Here is a 25299-nt window from a genome sequence, read left to right on the forward strand (position 1 = left end):
ATTATCACTATTCTAATTTTTACAGCTGAGATAACTGAGGTTTAGTGGAGTTTAAGGTTATTGCTCAAAGTTACCCAGCATGTAGCTGAGCTGGAATTTATCTTGATTTCCAACTCCATCCCTTTGTTCTTCCTGCGATACCAACAAAGCTTATATTTTTACGTAGAGCCCATTTATATGTCTAACTGGTAAGATATTCTTTCAACTAAGATACAAACCCTTTTTCACAAAATTCTTTGCACAGCTCTGATAAGGTATTGCTTGAGTGTGGGATCTTTAAAATCACCGTTGTTCGGGAGTTTGAAGAGTCACCCTTTGTCGAAGGACTAACAAAATTGCCTGCCCTTGTCTATTTCACTTCCAGGACGTGTACTGCAAATACACGGACTGCCATTGTCCCATTTTCCCAGAGCGGGCTTGAGGTCAGGTATGTGTGATTCTTTGGAGTAAATGTGTCATAAACTAGAACATAGTAATTATGTGCACATGTATACAGTTCAGCCCCAAGAGATGCGATGCAGCTGAACTTACGCTTTCAAGAGCAGTTGGAGCAAAGTGAGCTCAAACTAGGAATTAAGATGCACAGAAGGTCTTTGACTGCATTTATGTAGCATGCCTCAAACTGCTCTATTCAGTCACATCTATGGCTCTGATTCAAATTGCAAATTATCTCAATAAATACCTGGCTACACTGGGGAAGCAGGAATAATTGCACACATTTGGGGATGCGGCCAGCATACACTGCACCTTCAGAGGGGCCGCTCTCTCTAAGTCCGCTCGTCAGCGTCTGGGGTCAATAAATGTCTGACGGACGAGACTTCAGTTGGAAACCTGGGGGAAGCTTGGCTCTTGCAGAAAATGAAGGCACTGCATGTCCCATCCTCATTCTATAGAAGTAGAAAGATGCTATAAATAAAGATCCAGTTGCAGTGGATTTCAGTGAAGCCCTCACTCACTGTACCTTCCCTCCGTAACTTATGACGGGCCCTTTCTGAGCTGAATATTAAAGAAGAAGCCTGAGTTGTCACATAGCATAAGCAGAGGAAAGAGAATCATGGAAAGCGGAATATGTAGCAAGATTAGAGACGTGTGGTTATTGGAAGGGAGGTCTCCTCTGAAGAGCAGTTCAGAATTCACTAAGAGGAAGGAAGTATGTCAATGACAGAGCAGCACAGAGAATGAGACCCATGGAGGCCTTGAGTGAAGATTGTGGGCTTATGCTATAAGTAACATCTAGGGGTGAATTAAGCAAAATTCCTCTTCCTTCTATGCAGAGAGGTGGGATAAACAAATAATTGGAACATGTTAGGTAGCGATATAGAAATCAAATCGGTTGAAGCTGAAAAACCCCGGTTGTTGGAGCCAGAAAGACTTCATTCAGACCTCAGGGCTACTGCTTGTCAACAGTGTGAACTTAGACAAAGCCTGAGCTTCTTCTGATTACAGCAACAGGAACAATTCCAGGGTTGCTTTAAGAAACAGACAGTGGAACTCCGTGTCTTTGTCAATCGCTTGTCATGTAGTAGTCGCCCCAAATGGCATCCATGGGACCATCTGGATAGCGAAGCCAAGAATAAGAAGTCCATGGAAGTGGACAAAGCAGTTGCTTTTGCCGGAACACCACCACCAACATCGATAATAATGCTAGCTAGTATACATCGAACACTATTCTAGAAGCACTATACCTTGAATATACATTGAATGTATAGTCTATACATTGAACAGAAACTATTCTAGAAGCACTTTACATGCATCTGCAGTCCTACGAAGCACACATTGCTATCGTCCTGCTTTTGCAGACGAGAAGAGTTCAGCACAGAGGGGGTAAGTGCCTTGGCCAGAATCAATGCACCCAGCAAGAAGCAGAGCCAGGGTTCTAGGTGGGTCTGCCTCCAAACTTACACTCCTAATCACAGCCTGATGAGGCTTTTACACTGGGTAGTGCATGATAGCTGATCAGCTTCTAGCAAAGCTTGTGACGCAGAGAAATTATTCTGTTAATATTTATTTAATATGTGGACCCAGGATCTCTCTGATAGATACACAACACTTCATTTTATGGTTGGGTGTGCTGAGGGTCAGTGTGGCCAAGTGACTTCCAAAGGCCACAAAGCTAGTGAAGAATGGAATGAGGTCAGGAGACCAGGTCTCCTCAACTTCAATCCAGAGCTGCCCCTTTTGCGTAGGACTGGAGGGCAGCTGACAACTGTATTCTCAGTCAAGGTGGAAGCTTCTTTGCTCCCTGGCCTGTACTGGCTCTAAATCCCATTTTCAGCAACACGCACTTTGGACACTTGAGATTTAAGGTGCTGTCTCCACTTAAGATCACAAAAATGTGGTAAGATAGTATTTTTGATTTGTAACACTACGGGCATTTCTTACATTTGAGTGGCACTACATACTTCACAAAATTGGTTTACAAATATTCTCATGTAGTCCTTACCATTTCCTGTACTGACACTAGACTTTAGCTTTTTTTTTTTTTTTTTTAAGATTTTATTTTCTTAGGTAATCTCTACACCCAACATGGGGCTCGAACTCGGAACGCTGAGATCAACAGTCACATGTTCCACCAACTGAGCCAGCCAGGCAGCCCTACCCTCCTGCCTTTTTTTTTTTTTTTAAGATTTTATTTATCTTTAAATTTTATTCATTTATTTATTTATTTTTGACACAAGACTTCAAAATTGGGTTGATTCTTCTAGAACCTCACCCTTATCAACATCTAATATAAAAGGAAATCCAATGCTACTAAGTAGCTATCGATCAGGTAATCTCACAGGTCTTTCCCCTTCCCACTCTATCACATTATCTTTGGTTTGATTTTACCTCCTTAGCGCTGACTTTGGTTTCCTTCTCTATCTCACCCAAAAATGCCTCTTTCTCTGTGCTCGGCACGTAAACCTCTACCCCCCTGCTGGGTTCTTATTTAATCCACACTAGGGTCTTGGAGGCTCACCTATCACGAGAATAAGGTCCCGGATTCGGGTAGCATCTGCCTCGATGCGTCAGGTCTGTGCTTAAGGACCAGCCTGTGAATAAAGGTTTCTGTGTTTCTCAAATGAGGAAATAGGCTCACACAGTCCATGTAACTTGCTTAAGAGTAGAGCAGAGCCTGCTGGTTGTTCCTCAAAACTCATCTCATTAATTTTTGCCAATATGACTTGAGATTTTTAGCTGGCCACGTGGTCTAAAATAAGACTACAGTTCTTATAGTCACCTGACCAAGTTCTAACTACTGGGATGTAAGCAGAAGGCAGAAAAGGCGGCCTGGAGGACATCTGTTAAGTACCTTCTGCTCCCTTTCTTCTTCAACGTCTCTTCCTTTGTGATGGCTGCAACGTGAACTGGATGGACGAAGCCCAAGAAATTGTCTTAAGGCATGATGTGGAAGCCGCGTGTGAAAGACGGTGGAACAACGAAATATTAGATTTCACCCTACGAGACTGCAAACTTCTGGATTCTGTGATATGACAGGTAAGTAGACCTGAGCTGCTATTATGCTAGTTTTTTGTTTTAATCTCTCGTGGTTTACCTAATCCTTAACCGATAGGAGGTCACAAGGCTAGTTCCCAGCACTTCTGAACTTTAAGCTCAATTGCCTTGACTCCAAAGGCCGTTGTTTTATTTTACCCCACAACAACTGGGGGCCTCCAACGACCTCGCTTTCAGGGCTTCTGTGAGGATGAAATGAGGAAACGGGTAAGAGAGCACTTTGTAAACTCTGAGGCCTTATTTATATGTGAGCAAAAGCAGAATTTTGTATTTGGGGAGAGCCGTGGAAAAGTACTTAATGTCTTAGCTTGCTTGTTGGTTGAGCAGGTAGGGAAAGAAGGAAAAAAAGAAAAAGCAAAAAGCCATGTTGTGCTAGAGTCCTGGATTCCAAGTGAACCGGAAACTCCTTTGGCTAATTCTAGGGCCAAAAGATGCCTTTCAAGTGGGGAAGGATGAGTTGGTCCAAGCGTCCAGGAGCTTTCTGACTAGCTGTGGTTTAAAGCTGCCCAAACTTTTGTGTAAATACACCTACAGCTTAAGTAAAATAGGAAGGATTGGGGATCGGGATTGCCCTAGTTGGGATATTCTCTGTGTCCAACATCTCCTCATGAAGGAAATTGTATTAGTAATAAGTCCGATTCCCAGTGTTGGAATTTGAGTTGCTTCGGGAGTGAGTGGCCAGGTTTTCAGAGGCTTGTTTGCTTTATGAAGAGTAGTGGGGTCAGTCTTTGCTGGCCAGAGGTCTCTAACCAGAGACAGGTTTCACACAGGGCTTTTCATATTTTCTGCCTTGAGCCAGACTCAAATACCAAGAAGTGTCTCAGGGGTATTTTTGCAAGTTTGCTTTTTTTCCTTTAGCAACTGTCAAACGGCAGCGAAAGCCAATGCTTAGAAGGTATGCATATGCTTCGAACACTTTGTTCAGGCTCCTCTGAAAGGTGTTGGGTTGCGTCCCAAAGCAAATATTGTTTTGGAATATTCTGGGGATGTTTTCAGCCCTTATTGCATAACTCAAGACTGATGATGTCCTATTGTGAAAAGATAAGGCAACATAGAGTCATCGCTCAAGAGTCAAGGGCTGCAAGTCAAGGGCTAGGCAGTGTTAGGAGCAGGGTGAGGAAATTGTAATTATAACAAAATGTAACAGTCACCCCGCTTGTTTATGCCCCAGGCACTGTGCTGGCCCCTTACATATGTTGTATTACTTGAGCACCCTAACAACTGAGTCAGAATGATAATAGCATCCGTAGGTGAGAACAGATGTTGCTTTAGTGCTGGGTCTGGGTCCTGGAAGTTCCTTGCTGCCCCACGCATTGACACCTTAGTTTCTGGATTGTTACAGGGGGAGGGTTAGAAAGAGTGTTTACCTCTCCAACCATTCCTCACCCCTCCCCTCCCCTCCCTTCCACTCTTCTTTCTCTTTCCTTTCTTCATCTCCCTTTTCCTTCTAATCTAGCGTCCTGGAGAGTCAGAGAGTGATTCTCTCTCACAGGGCTCTACTAGCAGGGGTTAGAGTTATGATTTTGAAATAAAGAACATGAACCTGAATTCAAGCAAGTTGGATTCAAAGAGCAAGGGGACGGGTAAAGAAAGATTGTCAGTGATTGTTTCCATCAGCAGTTCTCAGACTTTATGATCTCAGGATTGCTTTTACTATTGACAATATTGGGAACCCCCAAGGGATGTTAGTTATGTATGTATATTTATTTACTGTATGTATCTAAATTGAAAAATTAAAATCTTTATTAATCCGTTTAAAAGTAATAATAAATTACGAAACGCTAACATACATACTTGGGTGAAAAATCACCATATTTGGGTGCGAAGAATGTCATTGTGTTACTTTTTTGTACGCCTTTTCAGCGTTTGGTTTAACTGAGGAGAGCTCCTCTCCTACCTGCTTCTGCATTCGGTCCTTGTGATACGTTGTTTTGGTTGAATTATATGTAGGTAATGCAGCCTCCCCCAGGTGTCTAATTAAACAAGGAAAGAGCACAGTAATTAAGTTTACAAATAATTGTGGATATTCTTCTTGGATACTGCAATAAAATTGCCAGTCGTTGTTTCTAACAGGTCAGTTGCAATGTATAATCTGGAACCGTATTGATAAACTTTTTGGTTTTCTGTTATACTAAAATCTGTTGGTCCATCTTGACCTATTATGTAACATTGTATAATGGTCATTTGAAAAAGCAGACAAACAAACATTAGGTCATTAAATTATCCAGATCTAAAGTAATACTAAGATTTCCATTTGTTAATATCGCCACCGATCTTATCAGAAAAGTCTAAGGATTGAGAAGCTGTCTATCTCATGGTGGGGGATACAAGATTTCCAAAGTTCTAATTTTCACTTTTAAGCTTGAATTTTGTCATTGGCATCCCAAGCGGCACTCTGTTGTTTTTCTTGACTACACAGCCTCACTTCATTAATGTTCCAGGAAATGTTTGTCTAATAATCAAGTTTGAATAAACATAGTTTGCCAGCCATTCTTTCCCATGAAAATGGTATTTCATGAAAAAACAAAAGCAAAAATAAAAACAAGAAAACGCCAAATAATAGTTCAACTTGGAAGTCAATCAATTGCATCAGTGTTTGTCCTGGAGGTGACCAAAAGACGGAGCTCTGAAGCAGGGGTGCGGTATGGACACGTCCCATTTCGCCCCACGAAATATTAAAACGTGGCTTGTAATCAAGAGCTGCGATGTCATAACATTAATAACTTTTAGTGCTTTTTTAAAGACGTTCTTAAGTAATACTGGCTTTTCTCGTCCACTTAAAAAAATTCCCTGCGAGTCTATAATGGTGAAAAATAGCTTAATTCTGCAGTAGAGATATTAACTCAGTCTTCATATTTGCAGCCACATCTTTCATTTGCCAAGTGACTGTGTCACGGGAAAGTGGCAGTGCTGTGATTTCTGCTGACTTCTTTCAGCAGACATTCGGCAGCAGGTTTTCTTCAGCTCTTAGCTACTGACTGTCCGTCTTCAGCCAATGCACCATAATGAGCCCTGGAAGATGCGTCCGTGGATTTTCCACTTTAGTTTGAAAAGTTGTAACAAACAGTTGTTGGCTTAAAGGGCTTATTGCACCTTGATTTAAAATATTCCATTTCTGTTTCCCCAGCTCTGGATGCTTGATTTTAGAATAACATCTCAATTTAACTGGCACCTTAATACTATTAAAAAATGCTGCATTGCTGGGGCGCCTGGGTGGCTCAGTCGGTTGAGCGTCTGACTTCGGCCCAGGTCATAATCGCCCAGTTTGTGGGTTTGAGCCCCGCGTCGGACTCTGTGCTGACAGCTTGGAGCCCGGAGCCCGCTTCGGATTCTGTGTCTCCCTCTCTCTCTGCCCCTCCCCTGCTCATGCTCTGTCTCTCTCTGTCTCAATAAAAATAAAAACATTAAAGAAAATGTTGTGTTGCGTGATATGTAATCAAGTAAAATGTTTTTTTCCACAGTCACATTTTTACTTACAGTTCTCTATATACTTTCCTCATATTACAGTTTTCAGCATATCTTTTTCAGCATACTGTTCATATATTTAGAGGTAAATGGTGCAGATGTAACGTAAGAACAAATCTTCCAATCTCCCTTTTTAAGCCAATGATCTATGCTAAAATACAAGTGTAAAAATAAATACAGCAAAGTGTACTTATTGCCGGTTGTTTTCATGTTGGCACAAGGTAATTTTGGAATTTCAAACAAATGATTTTTGGACAAAAATAGGTTACAGAGGTTAAAGCAGGTATTTCCAAAGTAAAGCTAAAACCACAGCAGAAGTACTAAAGAATAAGCCTGAGTTAATCTCAGAAAATGTACACATTTATTTTCTAAAACTACAACATTAGAAAATTCTAGAAAAACACGATAATGCACACCGATGCTATTAGTCATCAGAGGGATGGTGTCATCACATATTATAAAGAACCTCGAAAAGTCCACCGTGGACTCGTGAAAAAAAAAAGAGTGAAAAAGTCAAATAATTCTGAACATCTGAGGAAAATAGTTTTTACCTTACAGATTCCTTGCGAAGGTCCTGCAGGCTGTAGGACCACCCTTTGAGAACTGCTAGGTACGAGCATTTAAGGCTGAAATACTTTTATAGCCTTGAAGAAGCATGATATATGGATAGATCGGTGTTAGGAGCTGAACTGTTTCCCCTCAATTATATGCTGAAGTTCATTTATTTATTTAACCCATAGTGCCACAGAATGTAACCTTATTTGGAAACGAGGTTGTTGCAGAGATAAGTCAAGAGGAGATCATCCCAGAGTAGGGTGGCGTCCTTACTAGAAGAGGGGGTAGATGAACAGGGAGAAGATGGCCATGTGAGAGCAGAGGCAGAAATTGAAGTGCTTTGCCTACAAGGTCTGCCTGTCATTACACAAGAAAGGCATGGAACAGACTGTTGTCCGAGCCACCCACCTCGTGGCACTTTGCTATGGCAGCCCTAGGAAACTGGTACGATGAGCTAGTTCCAAAGACACGTAGGTGGGAGAGTCATTAATTTCTATTGTAAATCCAGGAAAGGTGGTTCACCTATAATTAAACAACTTTCTGCCCCAAAGAAACAAACCGATGAACGAACAAAGCCTGTCCTAGCCCATTGGAATGGATGGCATTTGGGGATCTGGAGCTTTATTCCCATCAGTGAGGAATGCTTGTAATCTTCCACTGTCACGTGTTACTGCTGGCCAGGGCTCTGGGCAAGTCTGTTCACCCTAAGGGGTGCTGGGCTGTTTAAGAGAAGATAACGGGAACCGAACCTACCGCGCTGATGTCCTGAAGCTGGCCTGGGTAATACGAAACGAAGACATTGGGAAGAGGGCAGATTTTGTCTCTAGCTCAGCCTCAAAGTGGACATTCTTCGGGTGAAAGGAGAAAAAAAGTAGCATTAACTTTTATTCACACACTGAGACCTGCATCCTAAACTTAGATGCGTTTGTCTTAGGAGATGTCCTTTCATGTTCTCCGAAGAAACCTTTCATATCCTGTGACATCCAGTTTGACATTTTTGGGTTTGGTTTTCTCCCTCGTGTCCAATTTTCGTTGATTGTATCAAAATGTCATAGATACTACCTATCTGAAGGGAGAAGTGAAGGCAAATTATTCTTAGGAAAAGTGGGCTGCAGATTATCACAAGTTGGCTCTGTTTAATAGATAAGGGAATTCAGATGACAGAGAAAGACAATTACATTGATTAATACTGGGGCACAGAGAGAAAGAAATATTAACCAGAAAGGCTTTGACTTCCAATCCCTACTACTTTAACAGGCACCCATCCCACCCTCCTCTCCTCTCCCCCACCCCAAAAATCCCCTCATTTCTATTGAAGCTGTTTTCAACAGCAGACCTCTCAGTGACTTTAACTTCAGAGGTTTGGAGCTTTTATCCCCTTGTTTAAACTAATTCATGGTCATACATGTGGGTTACTCTGGTTTTACTCTGTCGGTACAGACACAAACTATTTTGCCACAATTAATGTTTTGGTCAACAATGTGCAGACTTAAAGGCCTGAGTTATATGACTAGGCAAATAAAAGCAGACCACAAAATTTGGTCTCCTCTGGTTGGCTGTGATTCACCCATATGGGCAAGCCAGCCGTGGTGCCGCTTTCCCCGAAACCCCAGGAAAATCAGACTGTCGTGTTCTACTTCTTTGTCCCTTTATACAGATGCAGAGTCAGTCTGCCGAAATGGTGGGGCTCAAATATTTAATTTGTGTCATGCAGTGGAACAATTTCAACAGGTAGCGATTAGTCAAGTATCCCAACTGAAAAACATTCACACATCATTCAGAGACGCACCACCTTCTGGCCATTATGGCAGGAAAGGAGCCGCCCGGGAGTCCACGCGATTTTACAGATTCCAAAATATTTGATATAATAGGTCTTTTTTTTTTTTTTTTTTTTTTTTTTTTAACGGAGGGGTTCAGGCTACAAAATAAAAATTACTGATTTTGTGAATAAATATATTTTCTTAAATGATTTAGAAACCTCTGTTTATTCATTTACTGACAGTGTTTAGAATATATAGTAGCCAGTGTGTCTGCAGATATATTTATGTTGGACTGTTTGGCTTGGCTTCACCTCTGTAATAATTTATAACAGTTTCAATGTAAACCCTCCACTGAGCAGGTCATAAAGGTCCTGGATTTTAACCATCCTTGTTGCCGATAAAGCCACAGCACTGGTTCCTACCACCGAGCTTGAGCTCATCCCTATCAGGCCCGTGGAAATTCTTGACTTAGGCAAGTTTAAATGCTAAAGAATTTTAATTCAGTTTCCTGTTTCTCAGCTTTGTGTTCCTTTTCAAAAGAGGGACTTATTTATTTACTTTAGTGTCTTTCTATTTTTATTTATTTTTAGGGCGTTAAAGACGTCACTTCCTGAATTATCGTGTAGGAATTAATTAATTAATTATCTTTTCTTTATATTATATTATATTATATTATACATTTAAAAATATACAATATTTTGTACATTATAGTACTTTATAAAATGTATATTTATATATAATACTTTATATATTTATATATGTATATTATATAGTTAAAAACATTATGCAACATTGTGCATAATATAATGGAATTTAGGGAACAGAACAAGCAAGCAAAGAAAAAAAGGGACAAGCAAAAAAAAAAACAGACTTAAATACAGGGAACAAGTGGATTTTATTTATTTTCAAGAAATAAATCTTTAGAAGCCATTGTCAAATAAAATTACGTTCTTGTATTAAAAAAAACCTGATTAAGATCAACCTTCATATGTGTATTTATTTATGCTCTCACCCTGTAATTGACAGATACTGGCATAAAATGGGGAAAATAATCCTGATGCTGAGGTATTTCTTTTTTTTGTTTTTGATACGAAATTTATTGTCAAATTGGTTTCCGCACAACACCCAGTGCTAATCCCAAGGTATTTCTTAATATGTGTCAATTTCAATTAGCTGATGAGACGCATCAATGTTTGCACTATAGCTTCACTTTCAAATTTTCTTAAATTTTCTACTTTATAGAAATATTCCAGGTATTTTATTTGAGATTTGGATATATTTCTAGATATTATATTGACAGATTCTTAATGTCAAAACATCCTTATTGTTAATTAATGTACCCTAATCCAGTTATGAAATTGATAAAATGCTTTCAATACAATTTAATATATTATCTTTAACTACCTATATAATATATTCCTTATTTTGGGAGGCAGAAGAATTAGTAGTTTTTTTTCCAAAGGAAAAAATAAACACCTTTCAAGAGAGTTTATAGGGTGCATTTGGGAAAGAATGAACATTTCTGAGAAAGATCAAAGTGATAAAAAACCACTTAGTGGTGAGTAAAATGTATACAATTCTATAGCTTAAAATGAATAATCCGTGTAAAGAATGTTTTATAATTAGGAACCTGTTAACTCTACGAGTACGTCGACAAAATTGGTCATCATACTCTGGTTTGCTAATGTTTACCATCTCTACATTCATTTATCCATTTTTGCAAGAAGTATTTATTAAGCGCCTGCTTTGGCACTCTTCACGGCATTTTGCAAACTGGGTGTGGTTACCTCAGTTTCACAGGTGATAAAGGAAAAGATCTGAGAAATTACTTAAAGGGGCTCAATATCGACACGGAAGACTGAGCGGAGTGGAGATCTGAACAGTTTCCGTTCAGTTTTCAAAACAATGGTGGGCGGTTGTAAAACTAGCTCTGGAATGAAACAGATCAACATATGCATACTGCTGAGGCCTCTTGCTAATAGCGTGACCTTGGTCAAGTTGTTTAACCGCCAGAGGCTTCAGTTTCCTTTTGTTCACCTTGCAATCCTTCCCCCACCCCCTCTAGCTGGTTAAGATCCAAAAAGCTCTAGTCAGGGGGCACCCGGGTGGCTCAGTCCATTGAGCAGTTACCTCTGACTCTGGGACTATGGATTTCGACTCAGGTCAAGATCTCATGGTTCATGAGATCCAGCCCCCAGTCCTGCTCTGTGCTGACAGTGCAGAGCCTGCTTGGGATTCTCTCCCTCCCTCTCTCTCTGCCTCTCTCTGACTTGTACCCTCTATCTCAAAATAAATAGGGGTGCCTGGGTGGCTCGGTGGGTTAAGCGTCCAAGGTCACGATCTCACGGTCCGTGAGTTCATGACCCGCGTCGGGCTCTGTCCTGACAGCTCAGAGCCTGGAACCTGTTTCAGATTCTGTGTCTCCCTCTCTCTCTGTTCCTCCCTGTTCATGCTCTGTCTCTCTCTGTCTCAAAAATAAATAAACGTTAAAAAAAATTAAAAAAAAATAAAGAAAGATACGTTAAAATTTTTTAAATAAAAAAAAAACTACACACACAAAGAGCTACAGTCAGAAAATGGGGCTGGGCGTTGAGAATCTTGATCCCTGGGCATTCAACTTGGGGCAAAAGGGGGTTCATGGTTACTGACTCATTCGCCAAGGTAAGATACGCCTTAGGTGTCTGAAAATTAAAAACAAATATCATATGGCCTTAACACATAAAATAGATTTATAATACTTTGGAACAATCAATAAGAAACAGAAAAAATATAAAGATGATAATTCTATATGCCACATTCTCCATTAACTACTGCTAATACGTTAACATCTATATACATACATAGGGGTGTGTGTGTGTGTGTGTGTGTGTGTGTAAATTTACACCTGTAGGATCATACTACACTTACAGAAACAGGGCCACACTGCAAATTTTTACCAAAACCGGAATATGAGCACAACGTTTCCAGGTACATAATTTTAGTGGCTGGATAGTATCGGATGTACAGGTATAGCTCTATATACTTGCCTAGTTTCATACTGATAAGCATTTAGCTTCAAGAAGCGTCCTTGTACAATTGCTCACTAATGCACTAGACATCATAGGAATACATTCTAGAAATGAGATTACTAAATCAAATTGTATTTCTCTTTCAACTGTGACATAACACAAATTGCTTTCTCGAACAGCTGTATAAATTTATACTTCCAGAATGTGAGTACCTATTTTCTAGGCAACACTGAATTTCTCTACCTTTGAAAATCCTTTGCTAGTAGAATGTGTGAAAAAACGGTACCTTTCAGAAGTTATTCATTTCTTAAAATGGGAATCACCACCTTTTTGAAACATGTTTTGTTTTGTTTTGTTTTAAAGAACAGTTTTAGATTTACAGGGAAATTGTGAAGGTAGTAGAGAGCTCCTATATACCCATTTTCTGTATTATTATTATTTTTTTTTAATTTTTTTTAATGTTTATTCATGTTTGAGAGACAGAGAGAGAAGTGTGAGCGGGTGAGGGGCAGAGAGAGAGGGAGACACAGAATCTGAAACAGGCTCCAGGCTCCGAGCTGTCAGCACAGAGCCCGACGCGGGGCTCGAACTCATGAACTGTGAGATCATGACCTGAGAGAAGTCGGACGCTTAACAAACTGAGCCACCCAGGCGACCCCGTATTATTATTTTTTTGTCTATTTATTTTGAGAGACAGAGAGAGTGCAAGCTGGGGAGGGGCAGAGACAGAGGGAGAGGGAGAATCCCAAGCAGGCTCCATGCTCGGTGAAGAATCTGCCACGGGGCTCGATCTCATAATCCGAGCCAATATCAAGAATTGGACGCTTAACCAACTGAGCCACTTTCCCTATTATTAACGTATGACATTAGTATGACATTAGTATGCTACATTTGTTATAATCAATGAAACCCTATTGACACATTATTTTCACTGAAGTCCATGCTTTATTGGAATTTCCTTAGTTTTGACCTGATGTTCTTTTCTTTCCAGAATCCTACCCTGATTACTACGTTACAGCCTCCATGACCTCTTGTTGGCTGTGACCAACAAGTCACATGAGCCAGTATGGCTCATACTTTCCTAGTAAAGCTGATGCTGTGCCACCTTCGTGATTAGTTTATAAAAGATTGGCTTTTGTCTTTGGTGTATTCTCTTCCTCTCTGGTCACTTGTTTTAGGGAAAACTAATTTCCATGTCCTGAGAACATGTCAGGAAACTGAGGGAGAGGCTCATGTGGTGAAAAACCACCTTCACCTCTTCACCTCTTGGCCTCTTGCCCAAGAAAAAACTGAGACATGCTGACCACCAGGTAAGAGAGCTTGGAAGTAGACCCCACCCCCTGCCCCCGCCAAGACTTCACCCAACTATAGTCCCGCTTGACAACTTGAGGGCAAAACTGGGGTAGATCCTGAGACAGTACCAGCTAGCCAAAATACGCCTGAATTCCCACCCCTCTGAAACTCTCTGGGATGATACATGTTGTTCTAAGTGGCTAAGTGATGGCACAATATGTTGCACAGCAATACTTAAATAATACAGGTGGGTATTGACAAAAGTAAATAGAGAGGGGAGAGTAATGCTGATTGGTTCATATGCCTGCTGTCCCCAAATTTGCTGTGAATAAGAGGATTGTAGTTTTAGCAGAGGGTTTGAATTCATTGATGGGTCTGAAGTTAGCATAATGGAAAAGAGCAGACCCGGCAACAGAATGGAAATAACGGAAACAAAAAACTGGATAAAGACCTCTGAGAGTCCAACTTATGTTGAGGACCTTCCACCTGAGGTCTCCAACCATCTGATGGTGGGTTTTTTTCTCTGCAGGTATGGCAAAAGGCAAGAGATGCAAAGGACAGTTGAGGTTACGGGTGAGCATGAGGAGTTCAGATAATGCACCATGGATGACTTCTTGATTTTGCTGAAGAGCTGTCGACAGCTGGCCATGTGTTTATCATGTCCATGCCCGTTTTACTCGGGCATGTTGATCTGGGGTCCTCTGGACACTTATCCCGCCCTGAGGACACCATCTCACTTTGGGGTCTGGCCCCTACCATTCGGGGCTTAACACATTCCTAAACTCTATTCTAGCAGCTTCTAACAACCCTGTGAGGTCTGAAAGTCATGAACTATTTTCCTGAGCTGAGGTCCAGGAAGGCTAAGTGATTAATCTAGAGTCCCACAGCTAGCCAGTGACAGAGCCAGGCCTAGACTTGGAACTCCTGGTTTCCTGTCTGATGCCAATATGCTTTTTTTTTTCCTTTTTTCTTTTTTAGGTTTTCCTCATTATGACTATGGCAGACCAGACTCAACAGGTACATTGGGAGCAGGCCACTGAAGGATGAGCAAATTGAGCTGCATTTAGGATTTGTGCATCCTAACATCTTAAAATGTTTTTCTAACATTTTGGGTTTGGCATAGCGAAATGTGCCAAGATTCCTTTCCTTTCATTTTTAAACCCACATGTATTTTCAGGGAAATTAAGCTCATATGTTTCTGATTCATTTACTGTATAACTCATCAAAATATTGTTTTATAACAGTTCTTGGCAGCCCATGAAACCTTTTAAAATATAGACTTTTCCCCTCTTGCTACCAAGGAAGCCATGTTTTACCAAGAGCACAGTACCAATTAACTCCTAAGGGTTTTCTGAATAAGCTTCACATGAATGCTAAAGACCTCATTGGGTTCTCTGTGATCAACAAGAATGCAAGTCAACAAATGCCCATTGAACATACACTATATATTGGATTTTTTGGAATGTGGAGTCATAAAGGTAAATGGGGAGTGACCTCTAAGAGTTAAACAGTTACCATGATGGAGACAGATAACTAACTATAGCCAAAATATTTATTTATATATAACTAATATGTATACATATTTATGAATATAATTTATTGTCAAATTGGCTTACGTACAACACCCAGTGCTCACCCCAAGAAGTGTCCTCCTTAATGCCCATCACCCATTTTCCCTCTCCCCACCTCCATCTACCCTTAGTTTGTTCTCTGTATTTAAGAGTCTCTTATGGTTTGCCTCCCTCCCTCTCTGTTTGTAACTAGTTTTTTCCCCCCCTTCCCTTCCCCCATTGTCTTCTGTTCAGTTTCTCAAGATCCATATATGAGTGAAAACATATGATATCTGTCCTTCTCTGACGGACTTATTTCACTCAGCATAATACCTTCCAGTTCCATCCATGTTCCTGCAAATGGCATGATTTCAATTCTTTCTCATTGCCAAGTAGTATTCCATTGTATATATAAACCACATCTTCCTAATCCATTCATCAGTTGATGGGCATTTAGCCTCTTTCCATAATGTAGCCAAAATATTTATTGAGAACTTGAATGTGCCTGCTACTGGGTGAAGCCTTTTATAAATATTATTTGCTGTAATATTCTCAATCACTCTATGCATTATTATCCTTATTTTATATATAAGAAAACTGATACATAGACAGTTTACTATGTCAAGTCATATAGTTGGCAATGGATACAAGACAAAATCTCTAGCAGTTGGATTGCAGAGATCAGTATTTAAGCTGTTATCGTAGACTTAGAAATTAAGATATGGTGAGACTCAGCTAATGCCCAGCTTTTTGGAGATAGAGATGGAACTTCATTAACGTCATAAATTAACATCTGTTTAAGCTTTAATTTTGACCAGGAAATTATTTCCTTCTGGCCACTTTGCTTGTATTTTGGACATTCTTTGGCAAAGGTCATGATCATACAGCAAAAGATCTTATTAATACCTTTTGGGTAGCTTATCTGAGATGTTGACCACATGAATGAGTGTTGCTTCTCATATAATGGGGCTGTCTCAAAAACTCTGTCCTGTCCACACTGGACACAACAATCTTTATACTGTGCTTTCTCTGAATTAATTTTTGTGTGATAATACCATTATTGGTATTGATAATATAATAAGAGGAGATACGATATTTTGAAGATACTGAGGCAGAGACCAGGTAAATAATAACCACTAAAGCTCTCTAAGATAAGTTTTTCCATTATATATATTTCATAATTTATCATATGTATTTAAACTTTATAATTTATCATCCATACCATTGTTAATTGTCATTTGGGATTCCTTCTTTCTTTCTTTCTGATTATTAATATTAAAAATACGTTAAATCTTGTACAAGCCTTCACACAAGAGTATTAAGGGCAAGATTTTCTCTAATTGTTAGGAATTACAAGTGCTAGGTATGTAAATGCCACTTATGTAAGGTGATGTAAATTGTTTTCAATTTTAATTTGTTATTTTAATTTACATTTCCAGTAGAAATATATAAGTGTTTCATAATTCTATAACTATGTCAACTCTTTCTTTTTTCCTGAACATATAGGTGTTTTCTCTCTTTTTTAAAAAAAGTTTTTGTTTAAATTCCAGTTAGTTAACACACATTGTAATATTATTTTCAGGTGTACAATAGAGTGATTCAACAATGTCATATATCACCCAGTGCTCATCACAACAAGTGTCCTCCTTAATTCCCATCACCTAGTTCACCCATCCCCTCACCCACTTCCCCTCTGGTTCCCCCAGCAACTTGAAGAATTTAAACAGAAGAATATTATTGCAGGGCTTTGGTTATGTAGGTGATGGAGTTGCCAACTTGAACAGGGTTGCCCAGAGGCTAACCACATCAAAAAACGCTATTACCCTTGGGCTGGTGGACAAAGGGAAGGTATTGTGTTATCAGTCCCAGTAAGCTGGGACCACTCAGTCTACTTGAGAATCTCTGGCTTAATGTGTAGTCTCAGTTCAGCTCTCTCATTTGTCCTAAAGACAGAAAAAAAAAAACAAAAAACCCTAAGGAATAGTGAGAAAAAAATGGTATCAATCGACTGGAGGTTCTGGCGAGGCTAAACTACTTGTAGGAGGGTCACTAGAGAAAGTGAGCCCCAGAATAGAAGATATGAACCAGAGAATTCTATATTTAAATTTGAGATTTTGTAGGCAGTGCAGGTTTTAGTTGAGGACAATGTGACTATGACGCACGGGAGTGAGAAAGTAAAGTCAAGTTGAAAGAAAAGTCTTCGGAGGTGAGGAAAGTGAGGAATAAAGAGACTAACAGGGCTGCTCTCTTGCACAATACCTGGGGCCCTATCGAGTAGTCATCTGTGACACTGGTTAAGCTGAGGTTTAAATGATTAATCCACGCCGAATTTCATCCCTTGCCCCCCCACACTAGTGTATGAGTAGGAGCTTCTTTCTGTCTTGCTCAAGACTGTATCTCCAGTAACTACAACATGGTCTGTCAAGAGGCACTCAATAAATATTTGTTGGATGAACGAATAAATGGTGATGTCACTAAAAGTCAAGAGTAATGCTGTGAAAGGTGAATTAACACCTAAAGACTTCAATGAATGAGTAGAAGAGACTTGAAGTTCAGTGGATGACAGCAAAAACTTGGTAAAAATGGAGATAAAACAGAATAGCATGACCCTTTTAAGCTCTAAGGGTTCCTTTGCTTTTGGTGTGTGGCCAGAGAACGATCATGATGGGCCAGTCCCGCTCCTAAGCCACATGAGGCGTGGGATGAAAGATCATCCACTTGCAAAGCTACAGGGAAAGTGAACTTGGAAAGAGTCAGCTAGGTTTCTAGGCAAGATGGAAGAGTGAACATTCTGTGAAGGGGCCAGTGATCAAGAGGATCTTGCTGATTACAGGTGTGGATTTCCAAGGCCTGCTGGATAACGATGGAGGGAGGACACACTGGTTAGAATCCCAACAAAAGTGAATTCCACTCAGATGGTTCGACTTTGGAGACTTTCATAAAGGGGAACCGTTTATCAAGGTGGAGTCAGGGTTCAGGGGGACTCATCAAGGGCAATTAAGTCATGCGGAGACTGGAAAAAGTTCCCTTCAAAGCCCACTGAGCCCCACACCATAGAGGAATAAATGCCTATGGGAATTGTGGTCCAGGAGGAAGAAGGCCACTACGAGAACTACGTCAGCAAGTCAGGGAAGCAGTGGGGAGGGAGTGGGAGATAAGTGCTCCACCACATTCTACATTTATTCTGTTTTTCTGCTTGGACCTCCCCTCACAACTGCTGCACCCAACTGGATGCAAGAGGAGAGATGACTCTGGAAACTTCCCTCCATTATGCGAGTTTGACTCCAGGGGAAAAGCGGAGCAGAGAAGGGCAAAACATGAGTTTAGGGTGGTGATAGGTGGAGATAGGCTAGCTGGTTGAGAATAAAAAAGGAAGACGTTATCAAAAAGCGATGCAAAGAGAGATGTGGGAATCAGTTTTGGGTGTTAATGAAAGGTGGAGTTAAAGTTGGATGGCAGATTATATGCTTGAAGTTTGTACCAAATGTCCCAGAGAGGCGGTACGCATTCCTTTCCTTGCCTTAATGAAATCTGGCTCACTCCGAAGAGTCTGCATTTTTATTTAGTGCTTTGTGATATGTTTTTTGGGAGTTCATGCTTTCCTGGGTGCTCACTAGAAACACACACTATAGTAGAAGCTTTGTAGCTAGGACATCATCATTTTCTGCCACTCATGCACAAGGGCAAAGATGGACAAACATGGGGCCACACTGGTTAGAGAGAGATGTCTGCCATTGCTCAGTGCAACCCAAAGGCTCTGCAGAAACCCTAAGTCACTCTCCTACTTGGAAATAACCTGAACCCTTTGGGCCAGCTAAGTGTGATCATATTCTGAAAGCTTTCCCATGTCATAGACTTTGCTGTGGTCTCAATCACGATGTCATTTCCTATGTATGACCACTCTTTAGATATTAAGTAAATATTAAGTTAATGTTGAATGTTGAATTAGTATTTACCAGATCACCACTTATTTTGTGAAGTCTTCCCTGTTTCGACTCCAAAGCAGAAATGGAACAAAAGTTGGTTTGCCTTTTGCTGCAGCCACTGTGGAAAACAGCATGGAGGTTCCTCAGGAAATGAAAAATACAACTACCCTATGATCCAGTAATATCATCACTCAGTAGCCCCAAAATACAAAAACCCAAATTCAGAGATAAATGCACCCTCATGTTTATTGCAGCATTATTTACAACAACCAAATTCTGAAAGCAGCCCAAGGGTCCAGTGATAGATGAATGGAAAAAGAAGATGTGGTGTATATACACAATGGAATATTACTCAACCATAAAAAGAAGGAAATCTTGCCACTTGCAATGACATGGATGGAGCTAGAGAATATAATGCTAAGTGAAATAAGTCAGAGAAAGACAAATACTGTAAGATCTCATTCATAGGTGGAATTTAAGAAGCAAGACAAGTAAGCAAAGGGAAGAGAGAAGAGAAGAGAAGAGAGAGAAGAGAAGAGAAGAGAAGAGAAGAGAAGAGAAGAGAAGAAGAGAAGAGAGAAACCAAGATACAGACTCTAAGTAGAGAACCCCCCTGATGGTTAACAGGGGGGAGGGTACTGGGGGGGAGATTGGTGTTATAGGTGATGGGGATTAAGGAGGGCACTTGTGATGACCACTGGGTGTTGTATGTAAGTGTTGAATCACTATATTGTACACGTGAAACTAATATAACACTGTATGTTAGCTATACTGGAATAAAAAAAGAGCAGATTATTCAAGTATGTATCATAAGAAGAACATTCTAGAGAATATAGAAGACCCATGTCCTGCTTTAGGAAACATAGGATCTGCATATGTGTCTACAAAATGATGCTTTAGGTAAAAGATTATCATCTTGGCAAGAAAAGAAATATTATGGCAATTATGACAGTGGTATCATTGGGTTAAGAGAATAACATTGAGCACCATTCAGTGGTAGGTTCCATTCCAAAGCTACAAACTTGAACTCAGAGTTTCTGCTTCTGGAAAAATGAGAATAATAATGCATATAATTATTAGAATCATAGGTCCCCCCCCTTCCTCTAAGCAGTGATTCTTAACTGGGAACAGTACTGCCCCCTTAAAGGGCATCTGGAAATGCAGAGGGTGTTTTTGTTTGTCTCAATAACAAGGAATGCTACTGGCATTACGTTTCTGGAAAGAGCAATGGGCACCATCCTGCAATGTGGGGGCAGTTGTGCTTAATAAAAAACCATCTCATCCAAAATGGCTGTGGTACTCCCATTGTGAGATATTAAATGCCACAGCTATTTAAAGAATGATTTTTCTCATTCCTGGTTCTGGATTTTTCCATCTAACAGCTGCTTCTCGAATCTTACACTCTGCTCTGCCACCCTCAATTCCACTAGGGGCCACCAGTCAGTTTGCTAATAATTATAATCCCTACTGATGGTGTGGGGGACACTGCATGACCTTGGAGTTGTGTCTATTGGAGTAAAATCCCCAATTCTGCCACTCCTTAGCTGTATGTCCCTTAGAAACTTACCTAAGTACTCTGAGATGTAAATCACTCTTTGAGAGAATAAGTTTACTATCATCTTCTTTGTCTTGAATTCTTTTTATATTAAGGCAGGATAGACACATATTTAAAATAACTCCTGCCTCGTAGAATACTTACAAAAATTAATGGAGACAAGATCAACATAGAGCGTCACATAGAGTATGAAACGTGGTAGACGGTAGACGTTTAATAAATGGTGGCTATTATTTTCTTCTGCACAGCGAGTATATTTGATACCGAGTGCAAAAATGAGACACTGGACAATTCAACCTCAGAATATCTAGCAGATTCCAGCAACAGTTTTGCAAACTTTTGGCAGCAAGAGCAGGCGAATAAGTTAAATTTTATAATCTGAATAATGAAATCATTTGAGAGGCGACTGAAGGTTCAGAGGGCGGGTTGGGGAGGAAATGTTATTCTATCTGAATGTGTTCACCTAATCATGCACATTTTAGGATAATACCAAGTTGTATTTTCCTGAATAGAGGATTTCATGCCCAATTTCCACCACTTGCTTTCAAGAGAATGGTCCCCTATGTAACAGCCCACTGTGCTGTCCGACCCTAACCAAGGGCTCTAAGGATGGAGCCTTCAGCCTTTATTTTGAACTTCCTCGATTAGGCAAGCTTGCCAAGCCCCGATGTTGTTGTGGCATATTTGAACGTTGGTTTCAACAAAGTACAACTCCCCTGAAATAATTGACTAGCCCTAAAGTGTTTAATCTCCAAGTTAGACTTTTGTAATTCTGGAAGCAGGAAATGGTTCTCTGCAAATATTTAGAAATGCTGTGGAAACGCTGAGGTTCACATCCATGGCAACCCTTAGGTTGCAGGCTGTAAAAGGCATCATGTCTTCCTTCATAGAATTATTCAATTCTTAAATATTTGTCATCAGGTAAAAGATGGAGGCTGACATAGGAGAGGCAAGCTCCTCAAGTTCATCTTAAGAAGACCCTGGTTGACAGCTGACCCCACAGTCCTATAAACAGCAGCATAAATTCCCTTTCCACTTAAACTGCATCTGCTGGGCAAGGTTTTAATAAAGCAGCAATTCATGGAAAGGTTTCCCCTTATTGCAAGTGTCAAAGTTCTCCTTGTTTAAGTTCACCGTTGGCAAAGCGTGCCTGGCCTCAGCTGTGAACTTTGCCTTGTTGCCTCACCTCTCCTTGACAGAAAAAGATTTCACAACCAATTGTAGGATGTATCAAATTCTGTATTTGGATACCATTTGAAGATGGTATGAAATGGAATGGAATGGAAATAAATGCTGTATCTGTCACTGAAATTAATTTCATCACATAATAGTAAATGTTCTCTGAGAAGTTGTGTTTGCATATATTAACCTGGGTAAAGATATATTACAAAGATAAATATACAAAAATAAATATATGGAAAATCATTTGGCTTCAAATCAAGAAGGCAGGAGCCCTGGGTTTAAATCCCAGCTTTGATTCCTCATTGGTTGGAAAATGGTGGATACCATTATTTAGATCAAGGATAAGTTGTAGGTGGTTTTCACTGTGTCATTGAAGAGATAGATGGCAAAGCAATTTATTATATTGGGGAGCACGGGGTGGGGAGGAGAGCAAGAACACAGAAGAGGAAGAACTCATTCTTCTGAGGAAGGCGATTATCTTAGTTTTGCACTTACTGAGTTTGAGACCCCAGCGGGGTGTTTTTTTTGGTGAAGTTGAATATAGTCATGTGATGCTCAAACAGAAAGTGTAATTTGGGTGCCATTAATTTGTAGATGACAATTGAAGCACAGGCATGGATGCATTCCCTGTAGGCTGGTTCCTACAGTGATAAGAGAAGAAGGCAACGACAAGAATCCAAAGAATGTCAACACTTAGTGGGTAATTAAAGCAGGGAAGACTAGTGAGGAAGGGTGACTAAAAATACATGCCATGGTGCGGTGTGTGTGTGTGTGTGTGTGTGTGTGTGTGTACAACTGGGAAAGACGTGTCAAGAGAACTGTTCCAAGGGGGAAGCAATTATGCCTGTCAGAAGCATCTGAGGGGTTCAGTAAGGTATGAACTAAAATCTGTTCACAGGATTAGTTATTTGTAAGTTTATTGGTGGCCATGTTGAGGAATTTCAGTGAGAGTAAAAACCAGGCTGGAGTAGAGTGAGGAGTGGAGTTAGCCTGGAAAGAAGAATTAGGGTTGTAAGCCTCCTATCTTCAGATATTTGAAGACTTCTTATAGAAAGTAGGAAAACATTCCCATTTATTTTGCCTCCATAGAGCAAAACAACGGATAATGCAACATCACTTTGGGATATATTTTGTAGGCATATCCAGCAATTGCAATTATTTAATTTAATAGTTGCAACATTAGAAAGTTGTAAGATTCCATCACAGGAGTCATTTAGTCGTGGATAAAACACCACCAGGGAAAGAGAACATAGAGATGGTTTACCCGCATCCAGTGGATCTATTCTGAGACCGTCTAGCACAGAGGCTCACTGTCTTTGCAACCTTGGGCAGACAGCAGCTCACACGCTTATCTATCGTTTCCAGGTCATAGGGGCCAGTAAGGCCGGTCATTATCTTTTCCTTTAATGCCCAATGTCAGTGGGACAAAAATCACTCAGAAGTCCTTGCGGTGAGCAGTTGAGTTTTGAGCTGAGTTGAGAAAGCCCAGGGCTGTCTTGAACTTTGCCCAGACTCACCAGGGGATCCTCCGGGCTTCTCTCACCTCGTTCTGCTGGTGCTTTGGGAGAGAGCCCTCAGCATTTCTGTAATGTCTGTGTTGCTTCACTAATTGATTAAAAGAAAAATAAACACCTCTGGGGTGAAGGTCTGCCTCTTACTTAGGACCAGACTGCATCTAGCTTCTGGGCTTCTGAGTGGGTATCGTAGAGCGATCTTGCTGGTGGTAGTTTTTACAGAGATTTTCCAGGCCATGAAAGCTGCTGTTGGTAGGCATTGCAAGAATCCAGATTAGGTCCTTTGATGGCAGAAAGAGCCTAAACACTCTAATTCAGAGGATAAAGGAAGCAGGAGGTGATGAAGGAGGAACATGGCGAGACGACCAGAGAGAGACCTTCAGGGGCCACGAGCATCAAAACACTCACTATGGGACGCCATTCCTTTCCTTCCATGTGTAACTTATAAACAACTCAGAGCCATATGATCATTATGAGGACATCAAATAAAGTTCTTATGTTTCTAATGATAATGATTCCAGTGTTTTTAAAACACTTTCAAAGTCTTTAAATAATGGCATTCGTGCCATATTTTCCTGTACCCAAGGCAGCACATTATTGGATGCTCCTATGTGCACTTAGCACAGGGTTGTGTGTTTCGAGACCAAAAACTATTGGAGCAGTTGTGACAGTAAAGGATGCTGTATTCTCCTCAATTAATTAGTAGACTGACAAATTAACCACTCATTATGTAACAATTAAGCAGTTATTATTTACCAGTACTAGATGAAGGGATGAGAGGCAGACAAGGCAGTCACCATCACTGCCTCAAAAGACCCTAAACCACTTTATGTTTACACGACTTCAGTTCTTTGTGTATACAGCAGACAAGAAAACGATCTCCACTTCTTGCCTCCTTGAGTTACTGTGTCTGATATTCTTCTGGAAGAATGAAAAATGATTGCACGTCAGATACAGGAATGATATTTCTGGTGTGTGTTTCAAATATAGCCAACTCATGGACATGGATGCAAATCTGGCAAATAAAGAGTTTCAGAAACTAGCTTATTTAATATAGCCCTTATACAAAGAGACACAAGAGGGATGATTTCTGTCTTTTCAGCCATGTGACGATACAGAAAGAAAGTGACCGTCTGCAAACCAGAAAGAGAGCTCTCACCACACGCTGAATTTGCTGGCTCCCTCATCTGGGATTTTTCATCCTCTAGAACTGTGATCTATGGTGTTTGTCATAACAGCCCAAGATGACCCAAGACAGTAATTTGTACTGAGAGCGGGGTGCTGCTGTAACGAACACTTCAAATTGTGGAGGGAGCTTTAGAAGTAGGTAAGAGGTAGTGGCTGGAAGGGTTTTGTGGCACATGCTAGGGAAAAGCCAGGGTTGTCATGAATGGACTATGAAAAAGATTCTCGTGGGAACTCAACAAAGAAAAAGGAGAGCTGCAAGAAAGCTACTGTCTCCTGAGAGGATATGTGAATGTTGATAGAAATACGGATGGTCAAGACTGTTCTGGTAGGATCCTAGATGGGAGTGAGGAGCGTGTTACTGGACAGTGAAAAAAAGGCTATCCTTGTTATAAAGCAGCAAATAACTTGACTGAATTATTTGTGCTCTAGTGTTTTGTGCAAGGTGGATCTTGAGAACAATGAAATTGGATGTTTAACTGAAGAGATTTCTACGCAAAGTTTTGAAGAAGCAGCTAATCCCATTTATGAGGCCTCTACCATGACCTAATCACCCCCCAAGGTCCCATCTCCGAACTCCTTCACACTGGTCATTAGGGTTTCAACTTATGAATTTTGTGGGGGGGGGGGCATAAACATTCAGCCAATAACATTCTGCCTCTGGCCCTCCCAAGTTGATGTCCTTCTTGTAGGTAAGATACAATTCTTCTATCCCAACAGCTTACAAGTCTTAACTCATTCTAGCATCAACTCTAAAGTCCAAAGTCTCACCTAAATTCTAAGTATCATATAAATAAGATACAGGTAAGAT

The 25299-nt window shown here is 40.4% G+C and overlaps 1 long non-coding RNA gene across 1 annotated transcript; it reads left to right on the plus strand.

Moving 5' to 3' along the window:
- The first annotated feature begins 371 nt into the window (after positions 1 to 371).
- LOC128776669 (uncharacterized) lies at positions 372 to 6898 on the plus strand. Its single transcript, XR_008421848.1, has 3 exons — positions 372 to 427; positions 1800 to 3477; positions 6358 to 6898. It is a non-coding gene; the product is annotated as an uncharacterized LOC128776669 (long non-coding RNA).
- The last annotated feature ends 18401 nt before the right edge of the window (positions 6899 to 25299 follow it).

This window comes from Panthera pardus, unplaced genomic scaffold (genome assembly GCF_024362965.1).
Source record: "Panthera pardus isolate Hobbes unplaced genomic scaffold, ASM2436296v1 HiC_scaffold_13, whole genome shotgun sequence".
NCBI lineage: Eukaryota > Metazoa > Chordata > Mammalia > Carnivora > Felidae > Panthera > Panthera pardus.